The sequence below is a fragment of the Bubalus kerabau genome, chromosome 14 (assembly GCF_029407905.1).
Source record: "Bubalus kerabau isolate K-KA32 ecotype Philippines breed swamp buffalo chromosome 14, PCC_UOA_SB_1v2, whole genome shotgun sequence".
Lineage (NCBI taxonomy): Eukaryota > Metazoa > Chordata > Mammalia > Artiodactyla > Bovidae > Bubalus > Bubalus kerabau.
Genome location: NC_073637.1, coordinates 56,933,465 through 56,949,879, shown reverse-complemented (window position 1 = coordinate 56,949,879; position 16,415 = coordinate 56,933,465). Strand labels below are relative to the sequence as shown.

The 16,415-nt window shown below is 40.9% G+C and overlaps 1 pseudogene; it reads left to right on the top strand.

The window, feature by feature from the left end:
* Window positions 1-466: 466 nt before the first annotated feature.
* LOC129626911 (platelet-activating factor acetylhydrolase IB subunit alpha1-like) lies at window positions 467-1,075 on the top strand (annotated as a pseudogene).
* The last annotated feature ends 15,340 nt before the right edge of the window (window positions 1,076-16,415 follow it).

The window sequence follows — 16,415 nt, the reverse complement described above, 5'->3', positions numbered from 1 at the left end:
TGCTGCTGCTGCTAAGTCACTTCAGTCGTGTCTGACTCTGTGCAACCCCATAGATGGCAGCCCACCAGGCTTCCCCGTCCCTGGGATTCTCCAGGCAAGAACACTGGAGTGGGTTGTGATTTCCTTCTCCAATGCATGAAAGTGAAAAGTGAAAGTGAAGTCACTCAGTCGTGTCCGACTCTTTGCTACCCCATGGACTTCTCCAGGCCATGCAATTCTCCAGGCCAGAATCCTGGGGTAGGTAGCCTTTCCCTTCTCCAGGGGGTCTTCCCAACCCAGGGATCGAACCCAGGTCTCCCTCATTGCAGGCAGATCCTTTACCAGCTAAGCCACAGGGAAGCTCAAGGATACTAGAGTGGGTAGCCTATTCCTTCTCCAGCAGATCTTCCCGACCTAGGACTCTAACCAGGGTCTCTTGCATTGCAGTCAGATTCTTTACCAACTGAGCTATCAGGGAAGCCGCACCATGGTAGCCGATAGCAAAGATGAAGAACCTGTCTTCATCGGGGACTCCTTGGTCCAGCTCAGGGACCAATGGTGAGATCTGGCAGGAGCTCTTTTCCCCTATTCACACACTTGCCTTTGGTGTTGGCGGTGACAGCAGGCAGCATGGGCTTTGGCGTCAGGAGAACAAGAACAGGGCGCTGGAACACCTCCGCCCCTAGACCGCAGTGGTCTGGGTGGGTACCAACAACCACAGGCGCACCGCAGAGCAGGTGACTGGAGGCATCAAGGCCATAGTGCAACTGGTGAAAGCAGCGGCAGCCCCAGGCATGGGTTCACAGTGCTAGGCCTGCTTATTCGGGGCCAGCGCCCCAATCCACTTTGAGAGAAAAACCGACAGGTGACTGGTTGGGCACCCACCGGCCCACTTCCTGAACGCAGATCCTGGCTTGGTACACCCAGATGGTACCACTATGATATGTATGACTACCTGATCTGAGCCGTCTGGGGTACACACCTGTGTGCCGGGCCCTGCACTTCTTGCTCTGCATCGCTAGCCCAAGACCAAGGACAGGGTGGTGCCCCCTGCTGGAATCTACCCCCTAAGCATCTGCCTTTCCTGCAACATTAAATTTTCATTTTTCAGTCCCACCCCCCAAAAAAATGGAACACAGAGAGTAATTTCATTCATTCATTCAACCGAATAACAATAATTGAAAGTCTTCCATTGTCAAGTCTTGCGCTGAGCAGTAGGTATATAAGGACAAAAACAGAGCCTTTGAGACTTTCCTGGTGGTCCAGCGGTTAAGAATCTGCCTGTAGGGGACACAGGTTCGATTCCTGGTCTGGGAGGATTCCACATGCTGTAAGGCAACTAAGCCTGTGTGCTGCAGCTACTGAAGCCCACGCACCCTGGAGCCTGTTCTCCGAAACAAGAGAAGCCACTGCACTGAGAAACTGGAGCACTTCGATTACACTGTAGCCCACAAGCAGCAAGGAGGACCCAGCATCGCCAAAAATAACTAAAAGACTCTTGAGAGTCCTTTGGACTGCAAGGAGATCCAACCAGTCCATTCTGAAGGAGATCAGCCCTGGGATTTCTTTGGAAGAAATGATGCTAAAGCTGAAACTCCAGTACTTTGGCCACCTCATGTGAAGATTGACTCATTGGAAAAGACTCTGATGCTGGGAGGGATTGGGGGCAAGAGGAGAAGGGGATGACAGAGGATGAGATGGCTAGATGGCATCACTGACTCGATGGACGTGAGTCTCAGTGAACTCCGGGAGTTGGTGATGGAGAGGGAGGCCTGGCGTGCTGTGATTCATGGGGTTGCAAAGAGTCGGACACGACTGAGCGACTGATCTGATCTGATATACAAAACATATCACTAATGAATCTGAAGTGTGTTAGTCACTCAGTTGTGTCCAACTCTTTGCAACCCCATGGACCATAGCCTACCAGGCTCCTCTGTCCATGGGATTCTCCAGGCAAGAATAGTGGAGTGGGTTGTCATTTCCTTCTCCAGGGGATCTGAAAGTAGTGTTTAATGTCCCACATATTAATTAAGTATTCTTGTGACTGTGACTGCATCTGTGGAATATCTCTGGAATCTAAAGTACATGCAGATGTTTAGGGCCCCGGCAAAATCATTGAATCAGAATCTTGAGATGGGACCTCGACAGATGTATTTTCAGAAACTTCATGAATCATTTTGATGGACAGCACGGGTTGAAGTTGAATAGCATTGCTGCACTAATGATAACCCTAAACATCATATATTGGACATGACAATGAGTATCTCAAATGTTTGACTACTAACAAATGCCAATATTATTCATTGCTACCTGTTTGCATCTAGTTTCTCATTTAATTAACCTTCAAGTCAACATTATGAGCCAGGTGCTACTGTATGCTGCTGCTGCTAAGTCGCTTCAGTCATGTCTGACTCTGTGCGACCCCATAGATGGCAGCCCACCAGGCTCCCCCGTCCCTGGGATTTTCCAGGCAAGAACACTGGAGTGGGTTGCCATTTCCTTCTCCAATGCATGAAAGTGAAAAGTGAAAGTGAAGTCGCTCAATCGTGTCCGACTCTTCACAACCCCATGGACTGCAGCCTACCAGGCTCCTCTATCCATGGGACTTTCCAGGCAAGAGCACTGGAGGGTGCTATTGTATAGAAGATGCTTAAATGTAAGGGGACCAAGGTTACATAACTAATTGCAGAGTAAGAACTTAAATCCAAGTCTTCTTTATGCTTAAATATTGTGCTGTATGGCATAATATAGCTCATTGACCAAGTTTCCTTATAAATGGTATATTATTATTTAATCCATAGCTTTATTACTATAGTGAATAAGTTCAAAAGAAATCCAATTATCTCATTACCTTGCTTAGGGATTTCTATAGTCTTCTCACTGCCAACCATAAAGAATAAACTTTCCTTATTATGGTGTAAAATATCCTTCACAATCTATCTTCCAATTCCTCCTTCAATTCTGTCTTCATGATCTATCATTTCCTCTTTACAGTGATTGTACTGAATTTCCCATCTTGTTGGTAACACACAAACTCTGAAACAATAAAATGCCTTTGTATTGGGATTTGAGGGTCATTTGAGGGTCAGATTTTGAAGCAATTGAGGAAGAGCTATAGGAAGCAGGGATCCATGGGATCAGCTTTGTTATGAGCAAACTGGAATTGGAAGAGGCACCTTGGGTCCAGTATCCTCCTGAACTGAGCTTACCCGCCTGGTCACAGATGAAGCAGCTGGATAGCTACAGTCTTCCCACCTGGGCTATTATTTTTACTATTAGGAGTCATCAAACAATGTTTTTGAACTGTGACTACCTTCAGAGAAACTTAAGATCCTAAGTGTGAATTTCCAAAAAATGAGCAAACCCATATATCCAGCCCCCAAATAAAACCCCCAAATCTAACCAACAGTGCAGAGACCTCTCTTAGGCCCTCTCCCAGTCACTCTCTCCCCCAGGGCTAACCACTGTCTCGACTTCTGACACTATAGATGTATTTTGCTTGTTTTTGAATTTCATAAAATTTAACCATGACAGAACATACTCTTTTTCTGTCTTACGTCTGCTCAACGTTGTGAGATTTGCTCACGTTTTTGGACGAAGTAATAGTTTGTTCATTCTCATTGCTATATAGTATCCCCATAAATTAATACGCTTCAGTTTATTTATCCTTTTTACTGCCAAGGGACTGAGTTATTTGCAGTTTTTGGCTATTACAAATAGTACATAATATTATTCCATGTGTTTTATGGTGAAAAAATGTACCCAGAGAGATACATACTCACAGAAGATGAATTGCTGCAGGATATAGATCCAGTCAGCTCTATCTGATGCTTTCAAACTGACTTCTGAAGACTTATGTTTCCATCAACAGCAGATGAAAATTCCAGTTATTCTTCATTCTAGAATAGGACTTGGTGTTGTCTGGTTTATTCATTTAAGCCATTCTGGTGGGTATGAGGTGTTATTACAATGCACTTTAAATTGCATTCCTGTGATGACTAATGAAGTGGCGACCCTTTTTATTGGCCATTTGGATATTCCTTTTTATGTCCGTGGAGGATTTTGCAAATTTTCTAACTGTGCCTGTCTCATTTAAAAATTTCTGTAAGAATTCTTTGTATATTCTGGATATGGGTTCCTTGTCAGATATAGGTATTGCAAATATACCGTGTGAATAATTTAAATCTGCAGTTGGTTCAGTGTAGACACCCTCCAATTACCAACTACTGGTGGTGTCAGCCTGATGCGCAGTTGAATCTCCTGAGTGGATTTAACAATATACAACTCTAGAGACTTATTCCTGAAAAAATGAATCAGAATCCCAGAGGTGGGGACTGACTCTGCATACTCTTAATCATTGTATCCCAAGTGCCTAAATAACCACACTTCTTAACTGAAACAGGTATTTAAAATTTAATCTTTAGTTCAAGATTCAGTCTTTCACCAAACCATGCATATATATACCCAGTACAATTTAAATGCATTTTCTCGCATGATTAAAGTAAATTACCTAGTTTATAGAACTTGAAAAACAAGGAAAAATAAGAATTTATTTTTACATGTTTACTTGGTATTCATGAGGATAATAAAATAAACTTTCTAATAGAATATTTAATAATATATAAAAATGAAAGTCATTTAAAATTGCTTTTAACTTATTCCGCATTAAATAATGCCATGAATTAAAACATTTTTAAGGGGGAGTTATGTGATTTTATGGAATCCACCTGCTGATGCAGGAGACGCAGTTGAGGGTTCGATCCCTGGATCAGAAAGATCCCCTGGAGAAGGAAATAGCAACCCACTCCAGTACTCTTGCCTTGAAAATTCCATGGATAGAAGAGCCAGGGAGGCTATAGTCCATGGGATTACAAAGAGTTGGACACGACTGAGCGACTTCACTTTCACTTTTCACTTTCATGCATTGGAGAAGGAAATGGCAACCCACTCCAGTGTTCTTGCCTGGAGAATCCCAGGGACAGGGAAGCCTGGTGGGCTGCCATCTATGGGGTCGCACAGAGTCAGACATGACTGAAGCGACTTAGCAGCAGCAGCAGCAGCAGCAGCAGCAGAACACGTATGCAAAAAGAATGTGATTAGATAGCTTAGCCGGGGAAGTTTATAGCTCAAAATCAGCTGGGTTATGTGGCTCTGGAGGGGAAAATTGGTAGAAATTAAAAGGCTGCAAGTTGTGGCTCATGATTAAGAAAATGGGGTGACAGCTGCCCAGCACTGAAGATGCCTTTCAGGAGGCTGTGAATGACACATTATGAAGAGTAATCACACGGAGTTTGAATTTCCATTTGGGTGGAAATATCCACAGTGGGTCAGATTAGATGACCTGTAACAGTACCTTGCAGCTTTAAACTCTATGTATTTCTGCAGTGTGACCCCTGATATAGTGCAAACACAGTTCTTGTCCTGGAAGTGAAATCCTCCCAACCCCCGCTGCTCTTGATATTCTTGCCCTGAATGAAGGGCATCACCTTAGGGTTTTGAGTCACCCTTTGAAAGAATTTTCACCGAAAGGAGATTTTCCTGTCATTGATCTAGCAGAGAGGTTCTTGTCATCAGACTTTGTTCCTCTTTTTGGATTTATTCTTGCTCTATATTTTTAGGGACCTCCCTGAGTTAGATCCAAGATGTTCTGTGAAATGGAAATGTAGCTGAGTGGAAAGCAAGACTGACAGTGAAAATTCTCAATCTGCCATTTACAAGGGATAATTTTTCAACATTGAATATAAAAAGCTCTGCCTGAGGGTTGCATTATAGCCAGTGGGGTGTCCTGTCAACCAACAAGCTGGGAAAGAGGTTTATACAACTCATTCTTTTCAGTAATTATTGCCTTAAGTGAGAGCATCTGAGCATGCTAAATGAGACTTAGTTCATAATTGTCAGATATTCATATAATGGATTCAGCTAAAAGGATTTTAAACATTTGGGACAATTTGTCCCTCTGTTCTAGAAGCTGCACATGGCATGCATGGTATGAATTTGCCCCTTGAAATTGGCGAGAGGATGATGTGAGAACCTTGGATGCCTGGCTTTAGTTAGGAATGTTTCCTGTCTTTCTTGCCACCCAACACTGCATTGCTGGTGTAATGCAGGTCTGTAACAAACAAAAATATCCGCAGGACGTTACCGACTCCAGGGTGCACTAAAATCTGGAGCTTAATTCTCAGGCTGAAAATCCACAATCACCAATATTTTCAGCTGGTTTCTTAACTTGTGTTTCCAAGTGCTCTAGGAGATTCAGTAGGCAGCTTTTTAGTCTTATGTTAGAAAGTGTGCTGTGTTAATCCCCAGACATGTCCTGAACTATTCAACATATAGGGCCCACACTGAAGACTGTCAAAGTTTTGGTATGAAGAAACATGACGGTTCAAATGAGTCTTTTCTTAGATCTCTAATACACAGGGTGTATAACCCACAGCAGGGAAATCACACCATGTCTGTCAGTCAAAATTGTCCTAAATTTTCATATTTCAGTGGGGTTGGCAAGCAATTAACAGAGTTAGAAGCCACTTGAAGATCTCTTGTAATATTGTCTTGGGAACATTTTGGGAGCTTCCTGAGAAAATATTATTTGATTATGGCTCAGATGTAAAGAATCTGCCTGCAATGCAGGAGACTCAAATTCAATTCCTGGGTTGGGACGATCTCCTGGAGGAGGGCATGGCAACCCACTCCAGTATTTTTACCTGGAGAATTCTATGGACAGAGAAGCCTGGTGGGCTATAGTCCATGGGTTTGCAAAGAGTCAGACACAACTGAGTGACTAACACTTTCATTTTGATAAACAAACATCCAAGACCTGTGGTCTTTAAGCATGTATGGATCTCTGACTTACCCTCAGAGAAACTTTCTATGCGGATGGAACCTCCCTGGTAGGAATGTTCATTTTAGAGGTCCCCTTGGTTAAAGGGGAATCCTTGAGTCTATATAGCATTCTATTTCACAGCCATACCCAGATTCTGTTGTGGATGAACCACATTTTTTCCATCTTTTAAAAGTACTGATTAGTTTTCACAGGTAATACAGGAGTACACTCCTGCAGGAGTATTTCAAGCAAGGAAGAACTATAATCAGCATTATTAAAAGTTAGTCTGTCTTCACTCCTGCCTCTAATTCCACTCCAGCTGACCGTATCCTAAAGGTAGTCATTATTAATAGCAGAATATAATTTTCTGATCTTTTTAATGCATTTATATTTATATGTATGAGCACATACAAAATACATAGTTGAGAAAATAGTAAAGGAATCTTAGAGTATTTTTTTTTTCTATTTGCTTTTTCATTTAAAAAATAAATTATGTTAAACCAGAAACCATTAGTTTGGGGGATTGTTTACGGTTGTTCCTGTTTCCAAACTCAGAACTGGAGTTTTCCAAAGGCCCCCCTCACACGTGTGCCCCCCAACCCGCCTGCCCCATTGTCCTTTCTATTGTCTCACAGTCCAGCTGCATCAAGAGGAGAAACACTTCATTCAGTGCAACAATTCAGAAAGCCTTGTCTGTGTTTTCGGATTAAACTATATGTAAGATTTTTGAACCAACAGAGGGAGAAAATGGAATGACCAACAAAGATTTCAATTTAAAGAGCTGAGGAGTCTACATAGGTTGCTCAAGCAGCAAAGGAATATTTCTTACAGCCTCAGAGAGAGAAATGAGATAATTGCTAAGAAAAATGGGTCTGACTTATGCTATTTCCACCAAATTCTAGTAGCTTCTCTTATCCCTTCTTTTATGACCATTTGACATCTGCGCAGAAGGCAAGAGCTCTTCCTGCAAAAGTTGAGCCTGATTGCTTACAATTTCTGCCCCCAGGGGTTCCCACCCCTCCCTTGATTAGGAGAAATGGCCCCCTGCTCATCCTGTCAAGATGCCCAGGCCACACAGTGAATAGGGGAGAAATCTCATTTTGGAGACAAGCATTCTCTGTGAACTCTATTAAGCAACAAAGCAGCCAGGCTTTCACGAGGTCATATTTCCAGGATATAATCACCAACTTCTTGGGTGCAATAGAAGGCCCCTGCCGGAGTCCACTCTTTCCATGTTCGTCAATGTGATTATTTCACGATAACAGCTTTCTCGAGGGAGTCTGAGATGCTTTCTGCACATTTTAATGAGCCTGTCATTCTGCCTCAATTCTTTCCCTCAGTCTTTATTTCCTCTCTGCCTCTTTTCTTTCATGTTGTTAGCCACATGTATTTAGAAGGCCTAGAGGACACAGAGATTTTAAAATGTCATCCATCATGGATGGAAATCTATTGTCTTTCCTTCTGGAAATGTAGCAATATTGCATTGTCTTGGCTTAACAAGGTTACAGATACTCTATATCTGTGTTCTGAGGAAAAACAAACAAACAAACTGTATAATTGAGCATGAAATTTCGGTATGCTCCTAAATAAAGAATAATCTTAGTTTTCAGGAAGCATTGAAACACATTAAGTGCAGTTATAATTAAGAGCATTGCAACAAATAACCCTGGTAGTAAAAGATTTCAGAGTCCTATCCAATGACCCAGCAAATGTAAGATTCTGTGGTTATGGTTTTGCTGTAATTCACTAAAAGAGGCTATATATACATATATAGACCCAGTGGTTCTAAGGTTAACATTTTCATTTGGAAGTGTTACTTAATTTAACAACAAATACTGAATGTGAGATTCATAAAATTTGTTTTTTATTTTTAATAACAGAAAATATATATAAATAAAGGAATGGTCAGAATATTTGATTTCATTTCTGTTGCTCATGCCATTCCATATTTATTAAATTTATACTTAATTTTCAACATATTTAATAATTTTCTTTCACACTAGAGTTTGAATTTTACAACTATTAATAAATTTACCCTGGGATTTAGTATTAAAAAAATAGTACAATAGGATTTGATTTTATAACTAGGTTTACCTTGGGATTTGCTATGTAAGGACTGTAGATTAGATATATTTTAATGAATTTCAACTACCCATTGACGATTTTTATTCTCATTTTTTCAGATGGCTTTTGTTAATGAATGATGTCTGTGACTAATGCTCCCTGTAGCTTCACGTATTTAAATTAATCTGGCTCTTTATCCTTTGTAAACATATGTATGATCTGCTTCAATCAGATTTTCTGAAAACAAAGGGAAGTATTCCCCATCTTTTCCCAGAGGTTTAAAAATGATATGCATTGAACTAATCCAATTGGACTAATATGATTATTTGTGTGTGTGTATGCAGAAGAGCACAGATTGCTCAATAATATATGAGAAAGGAGAGATGACTATTCTCCTCCCAGCTTCTTTGCATCTGGATCCGGGAGAGAAGGTGTCTGTGAACTCAATACTCATGAGGCTGCTGGGCTGCAAAGCTTTGCCTTAGGAACAGTGTCCTCTCTTCTTTTGGAAATAAGGATACATTCTCTAAATCAGGCAAAGATGATGTGTTGGCTCACCTTCATTCACACATTTTTTTCTAGCAGGGATGAGGGGTCTATATGCACAGACTCAGGCTCCCACCTGGCCACCAGAGTGGCAAAACAAAGGCCTGGGTCTATCCAGGTTGGGCTGGCTGAGGGAAGGACACTCCTTCAGTCTGAGCCTGGATGTGGGTCCATGAGGCAGCCCCTCAGACACCTCCATAGTGCGTGTTTTGGTCCATCTAGGCGGCAATAACAAAATATCTCAGATGGACTGGTCTTAGAAACAACAGAAATTTCTCTGGGATCTTCCTGGACCAGGGATCAAACCAGTGTTCCTTGCATTGCAAGGCAGACTCTTAGCCACTGGACCATGAGGAAAGCTCCTATATCCATTCTTAATTCAAAGAAAACTATTCAGAAGCAAATTCAGGAAGTTGTATTTCTACTATAAATGGAGATGCAGTGTTACTTGCAATAGAGATGAGAAAACCATGAAAATAAAAACATGACTACTACAAAAATCTAACTGTGCTCCTGTGAAATCAGCTTGCACCTCAGCAGTGGCACGCATGCTACCTTTTGGAAAGCACTGCTCAACTGTACCACCTATCAGATTATCCAAAGGCAAGCTTTTAAAGATTTTTCTGATGAAGATTTACAGGTCGTACTACAATTATAGCTTATAAAAGAGAAAGCAAGGAGTTAAATAAAATTGTAAATGATCACATTGATTTCTAGTTGTTGTCACAGTAAAAAGTGTCAATCTTAGTACAAATGCCGCAAATCTTGGCTGACTATGCACTCACTGAGTTCTAAACAGAGTGTGATGGGAAGCTTTCGAAGTGTTTCTTAGCCCATCTTTCCTATGGTCTTTAACTCAAGATGAAAAGTACTACACACAGATTATTTAAAAATGAGATTAGCAGGACAATGAAAATGGGATGCTGTGCCTGGAGGGGTAAATGTTCTTACCACAAACTATCTATCAGGCTGGATTTGTTAGAGTCTATGAAAGGATGACTATGAACTTACAATAAAACACAGCATTGTCTTTAGATTTGGGAATGGTCAAAGACTGTTGCTAGACCAGGCTTAATTACATGTGTCATTTCACTTGGTGGCACTCTATAGTCACAAAAATCTCAAAGGGATCCATTATTTATCTTAACAGTTTAAATATACAAGTCATGTTGCATTTTATTTTTCTCTTTCTTTTCATCTCTAGATGCTGATTTGTATGTTTAAAAGAAATGCAGTAGGAAGAGGCTGCATTCAAATGCTTTTATTATTTGATCTGTTAAGAATGAATCAACATAGAAGCTGAACACTTAATAAGTTGAGAGCCAGAAACAAAGAAAATTATTATTTAAAACTTTTCAAATTTGTTATACTTCTCATCTCAAGATTATAAAGTAGCAATTTCTACTAAATGCATGAAAGTGCTGCCAACTCTAGAAATTTCAGAGAGAATAGTAAGCATTAACTAGTCGTATAAAAATAGAACTTTGTGACCAGTAATGAAGGGGTGTTTATTTCCTACATTATTCCAAATGTATAATTTTCGTTGTTCCTTTTCAAATTACAACCGGATACAAAACAAAATACTCTTTTATTCAGAAAGGATATTATTAAGTTTTCTTTAAGAAAAAAAAAGAGCTGTGTGCAGACATGTCTCAAAAATGGACCCAAAGATGAATGAAATAGCTTATTAATATGATTTGATATTTTCAAGAGATGAAGTCATATCGTTTAATTCTTTAGCCTTCGTGCTGATTTGATTACCGTTCACGATTTGTGATCCTAGGTTACGAGAAAGAGACTTAGTTTAGACAAAGCTGAGATTGCACTCATGAGTCCATGAGCTTCTGTTCTGTTGTCTCATCTGTGATTTCAGAGTTTCTCTAGACCTTAAGAGAATCAGGGGGTCACATGCCAGTGAGACTCCCTTTCCTTTACTGAAAGTCATGTGACTTCCCCCATAGCTGGCTCTAGAGTTCTTTGAGTCTCATGACTGCTGTCTCAGAGAGGTCAATGGGGAGACTTCAGGGAGCCACAATCCCTGTCCCACAAATTGTACAGTGTTGTCCGCTCTTGGAGAAGGAAATGGCAACCCACTCCAGTGTTCTTGCCTGGAGAATCCCATGGACGGAGAAGCCTGGTAGGCTGCAGTCCATGGGGTCCCACAAAGTTGGACACGACTGAAGCGACTTGGCAGGCAGCAGCAGCAGTTGTCCGCCCTGCCCGTGCCTGGAAGGAGCACATCACTTCCAGAAGATTCTTTAAGGATTCATTAATTTTAAAAAGTTGAAAACTGGTCCTCCAATGCCTCTATAATCAGGGGCTGCCCAGGTGGCACAGTGGTAAAGAATTTGCTTGCCCATGCAGGGGACACGGGGGACGCTGATTTGATCCCTAGGTCAGGAAGATCCCCTAGAGAAGGAAATGGCAACCCACCCCAGTATTCTTTCCTGGAGAATCCCATGGAGAGAAGAGCCTGGGGGATAGGCTATAGTCCATGAGGTTGCAAAGAGTCTGGCATGACTGAGCGTGCAAGCCTTCATGACTCACTTTGCTGCAATTCATAGTCCCAGAGCAACTGTCTCTACATTATGTGGAGTCAAAATCTTTTCAGGGTGAAATAGGTGAGATCTCTTTTTTAAAAATCTATCATGGTAAAATACACACAATGTAATATTTTTCATTTTAACTGTAAGTGCATAATTCAGTGGCACCAAATACATTAACAATATATAACAATCATCACTTCCCTGTAACCATTAAATAGTAACTACCCTCCCCCACCCACTACCCTCCTCTCAGAAACTGTTAACCTCTATTCTACTTTCTGTCTTCATGAATTTCCCTATTCTAGTTACCTCATATAAGTGGAATCATACAATATTTACCCTTATATATCTTTTTTCACCAAGCATAGTATTTTCACAGTCCCTCAGTGTTGTAGCATTTATGAAAATTTCACTCCTTTTTAGTGCTGATTAATATTCTGGTGTGTATCTATAGCACATTTTGTAATCCAATCATCCGTTGATGGACATTTGGGTTGTTTTCACCTTTTGGCTATTGTGAATAATGTTGCTATGAACATTGGTTTCAGTTCTTTTATTATTTTGGATTTATACCTAGGAATGAGATTTATGGATAAGATCTCTTTCTGATTAAAAAAATCTCAAGGTAGTTTCTTCTTTTCACCACCAAGCAAAACTTTTGCCAAAGAATCACCCAAAATCAGTTGTTATTCCCTATTAAGTTTGCTATAAGTGATATGAACCCACCTGGGTATCTTCCTGATCACCCTACTTTCCAATTGCAAGTCCTTCTCTCATGCTCTTGCCTTGTTAAACACTTGGAAACAAAATCCATCAAAGATGAAGATAGTTTATTTTTATCTTGAGCATAGATCTCATAGATCTCACTCTTTTTTCAATATTCATGACACATAGAGAAATTTTTACTGCCTGAAAGAGATATAATGAAAGAGAAATAATAATTTCACCTAGGCATTATTTCCATACAATTTTCAGAATTTATTTTGTAAATTACTTGAAATGGCACCTGACACCGAAGAACAGGATGAAAAATAAGGGCAAATCATTTCCCTTGTGAAAATAATTATTCTGGACACGGCACTAATTTACCAACCCTGAAAAAGTCAGTTCTGTTTATAAAGACCTTGACATATCCATGGAATTGAGAAGTTTAAGTAAATATCACGAGCTTGTGTTTGCTGGTCCCTGGGGTAACTGCTTAATACAAGTTCCCCTGGAGATCTTTATCCTCAGAAATCTTATTAAAATGATGACATTATCAAGGTGTTGGAGGATGGGAGAGAAAAATAAAATTAAAGGTGAATGCGTAGTGGGAACTTGACCTGAGGAATTCATTTTCACGGAGATACTTTGTCATTTCTTCCAAACTCATCCTCACTCCATCAGAGAGGCAAAAGAGTTGGAATGGATATAATCCTTTGGGACTCATAGTTAATTATCCTAAATAATGTGGTAGACACTGCCTGTGAATGGAAATGGAAGTCAAGTATCTCAGGGATCCGCAGCCCCCACGTCACCTTGCTCACTCCCTGCCATCAGATTTACCCTGGATTAGCTCTGGTTCCATAGGTTTGCCCTATTTTGGAGAATAATGGAATCACAGAATTGAAGGTTTGGAAGGCATTTGTTCTCCTGCGTTTGAATTCTGTTTGCATCTCTGCCACGTGGATGTCTGGATCCCAAGTGAATTTTCAGAGACAGCTAGCAGTATGGGGCAATGGTTCAGAGGGCCCGATATGGAAGACACACCAATCTGGATTGGACTTGACTGCCACATATTAGCTGTGAGTCCTTCGATAAGTCACTTAAGCATCCTGAACCTCAACGTCTTCATCTATAGTATGTTTAAAATAACCCCTTGTGTGATTGCTACGAGGGCAAAATGGAAGAAGGCTTGGACACGCCACTTATTATTGAATGAGTGCTTTGTCTCGGCACAGTAGTGAATGCTTTTCATACAAGTTACTCTAGTTGGAACCGAAAGTGTGTCAAATAGCTATTACCTGTGCCTTGAGGTCATTCAGGCAGATTACTTCAAGAATATCAACATCATCAAATCTCATTCCTTTCCCACCTTTAAGCCAGTCTCCAAAATATGATTGTGGTTCAGTTCAGTTCAGTTCAGTCGCTCAGTCGTGTCCGACTCTTTGCGACCCCATGAACTGCAGCACGCCAGGCCTCCCTGTCCATCATCAACTCCTGGAGTTCACCCAAACCCATGTCCATCGAGTTGGTGATGCCATCCAACCATCTCATCCTCTGTCATCCCCTTCTCCTTCTGCCCTTAATTTTCCCAGCATCAGGGTCTTTTCAAATGAGTCAGCTCTTTGCATCAGGTGGCCAAAGTATTGGAGTTTCAGCCTCAACATCAGTCCTTCCAATGAACACCCAGGACTGATCTCCTTTAGGATGGACTGGTTGGATCTCCTTGTAGTCCAAGGGACTCTCAAGAGTCTTCTCCAAAACCACAATTCAAAAGCATCAATTCTTCGGTGCTCAGCTTTCTGTATAGTCCAACTCTTACTTCCATACATGAGCACTGGAAAAACCATAGCCTTGACTAGATGGACCTTTGTTGACAAAGTAATGTCTCTGCTTTTTAATATGCTGTCTAGGGTGGTAATCACTTTAAGAATGGAAGGTTGATCACATTATTTCATCATCTTATATTTTGCCCTATAAAATAATAAATATGTCCAGGTATTCAGACATGGATGTCTTTGCAGGGGGGCACTTTTCAGGCCACCATACTACTCTTTACAGATAGGGAAACCAAGGGATTAAGTTGCCAGAGGACCACAGGCATTAAGCAGCAGAGCCTGGATTTGAAGCTGCATTTTTTTTGATCCTGGAGTCCGTCTGTCCCTTCTTTCTTCTCTTTATCCCGAAATAATCAGTAATATCAAACAACATTTGTGTGGCTGTCTTATTCTGAGTCAAGGTTAATTATAAAACTCCTGAGTTCGGGATTCAAAGGGTAGGCAGTATAGACAGAAATTACTGATGACACAGAACACTCAGGGTTCGTGCAACACAAGCATTGATTTCCTTTATTGTTGAAGCAGGCAGCGAAGTGGTGGGGAGGGAAGGCTGATGGAGACACTCTGTTCAGGGAGATGGATCAGCATCTCATTACCTTGGCTGCTGTGGACTCTCAGCTGGTGTGTCAGGGACCTCAGCTAGCAAGCTCCCCTTCTGCCTAGGAAAAAAAAAATGTGTTAGTAGCTCTGTCGTGCCCAGCTCTTTGTGACCCTGTGGGCTGTAGCCTGCCAGATTCCTCTGTTCATGCAATTCTCCAAGAAAGAATACTGGAGTGGGTTGCCATTCCGTTCTCCAGGGGATCTTCCCAACCCAGGAATTAAACCCGGGTCTCCTTCATTGCAGGCAGATTTTTAACCATCTGAGCCACTAAGAAAACCCTCTACCTAGGAGGCATTGCACAAAACACACAAAAAAACCCAACCCAGTGTTCTCCTTTGGAAATACAAGGGGGTGGGGGCTCAGGCTCAGGGATGGTGTGGCGACCCAGCTTTTTTTTTTTTTCCAGTAAAAAGATGGTAGTCTGTTTATTCACAACTTCTAAAATTCTGGGTTATATCATTTAACATTGGCTAAGCATTTTCTTAATTTCTTTTTACTTTTAAAACATTTATTTTTAATGGGAGGATAATTGTTTTATGATATTGTGTTGGTTTCTGCCATACATCAACATGGATCAGCCATAGGTATACTATGTCCCCTTGTGACCCAGCTTTTATGGTAGCATTTCTCCTAGGGGACCAGGACTATAGCAAGAAGTGTTCACTCCATTAGGTTTTATTTAAATGCAAACGACTTTTTAGATTATTTACTTTTCTCATACAATCATGCTTTCCCGTTTTCAAAAATGTTTCTCAAACACATCATGTTCAAAACCAAGTTTTATAGAAATATATATAATGTGTTTGTATTTAGCAAAGTGGGGTCAAAACACGTCAAAACAAGCCCATTTGAGAAGAGCGCAGAATGTATCTATGAAAAATCCTCAAACCACACAAGTCACAATTGTACATAATCAAACGGTAGAAATGCAGGCAGAGCATTCCTAGCTCAGAGGTAAACCTTGTGAATGGTGAATAATTTCAGTCGTCTATTTATGCTTTTTAACAGACATATCTAATATATTTATTTTCAGTAAGTGGGGTCATATTTTGGCTACTTGCTCTTTAAAGTTGACAATGAACCTTGGAGGTATCTATAGGTTGAGTGAGTGAATGATAGTTGCTCAGTCGTGTCCGACCGTTTGCAACCCCATGGACTGTAGCCTGCCAGGCTCCTCTGTTCATGGAATTCTCCAGGCAAGAATAATGGAGTGGGTTGCCATTTCCTTCTCCAATCTACAGGTTAGAACCTATGAAAGTTGTATAGTATCCCAAAGCATGGGTGTATAATATCATAATTTCTTTACTCCCTTATTGGGC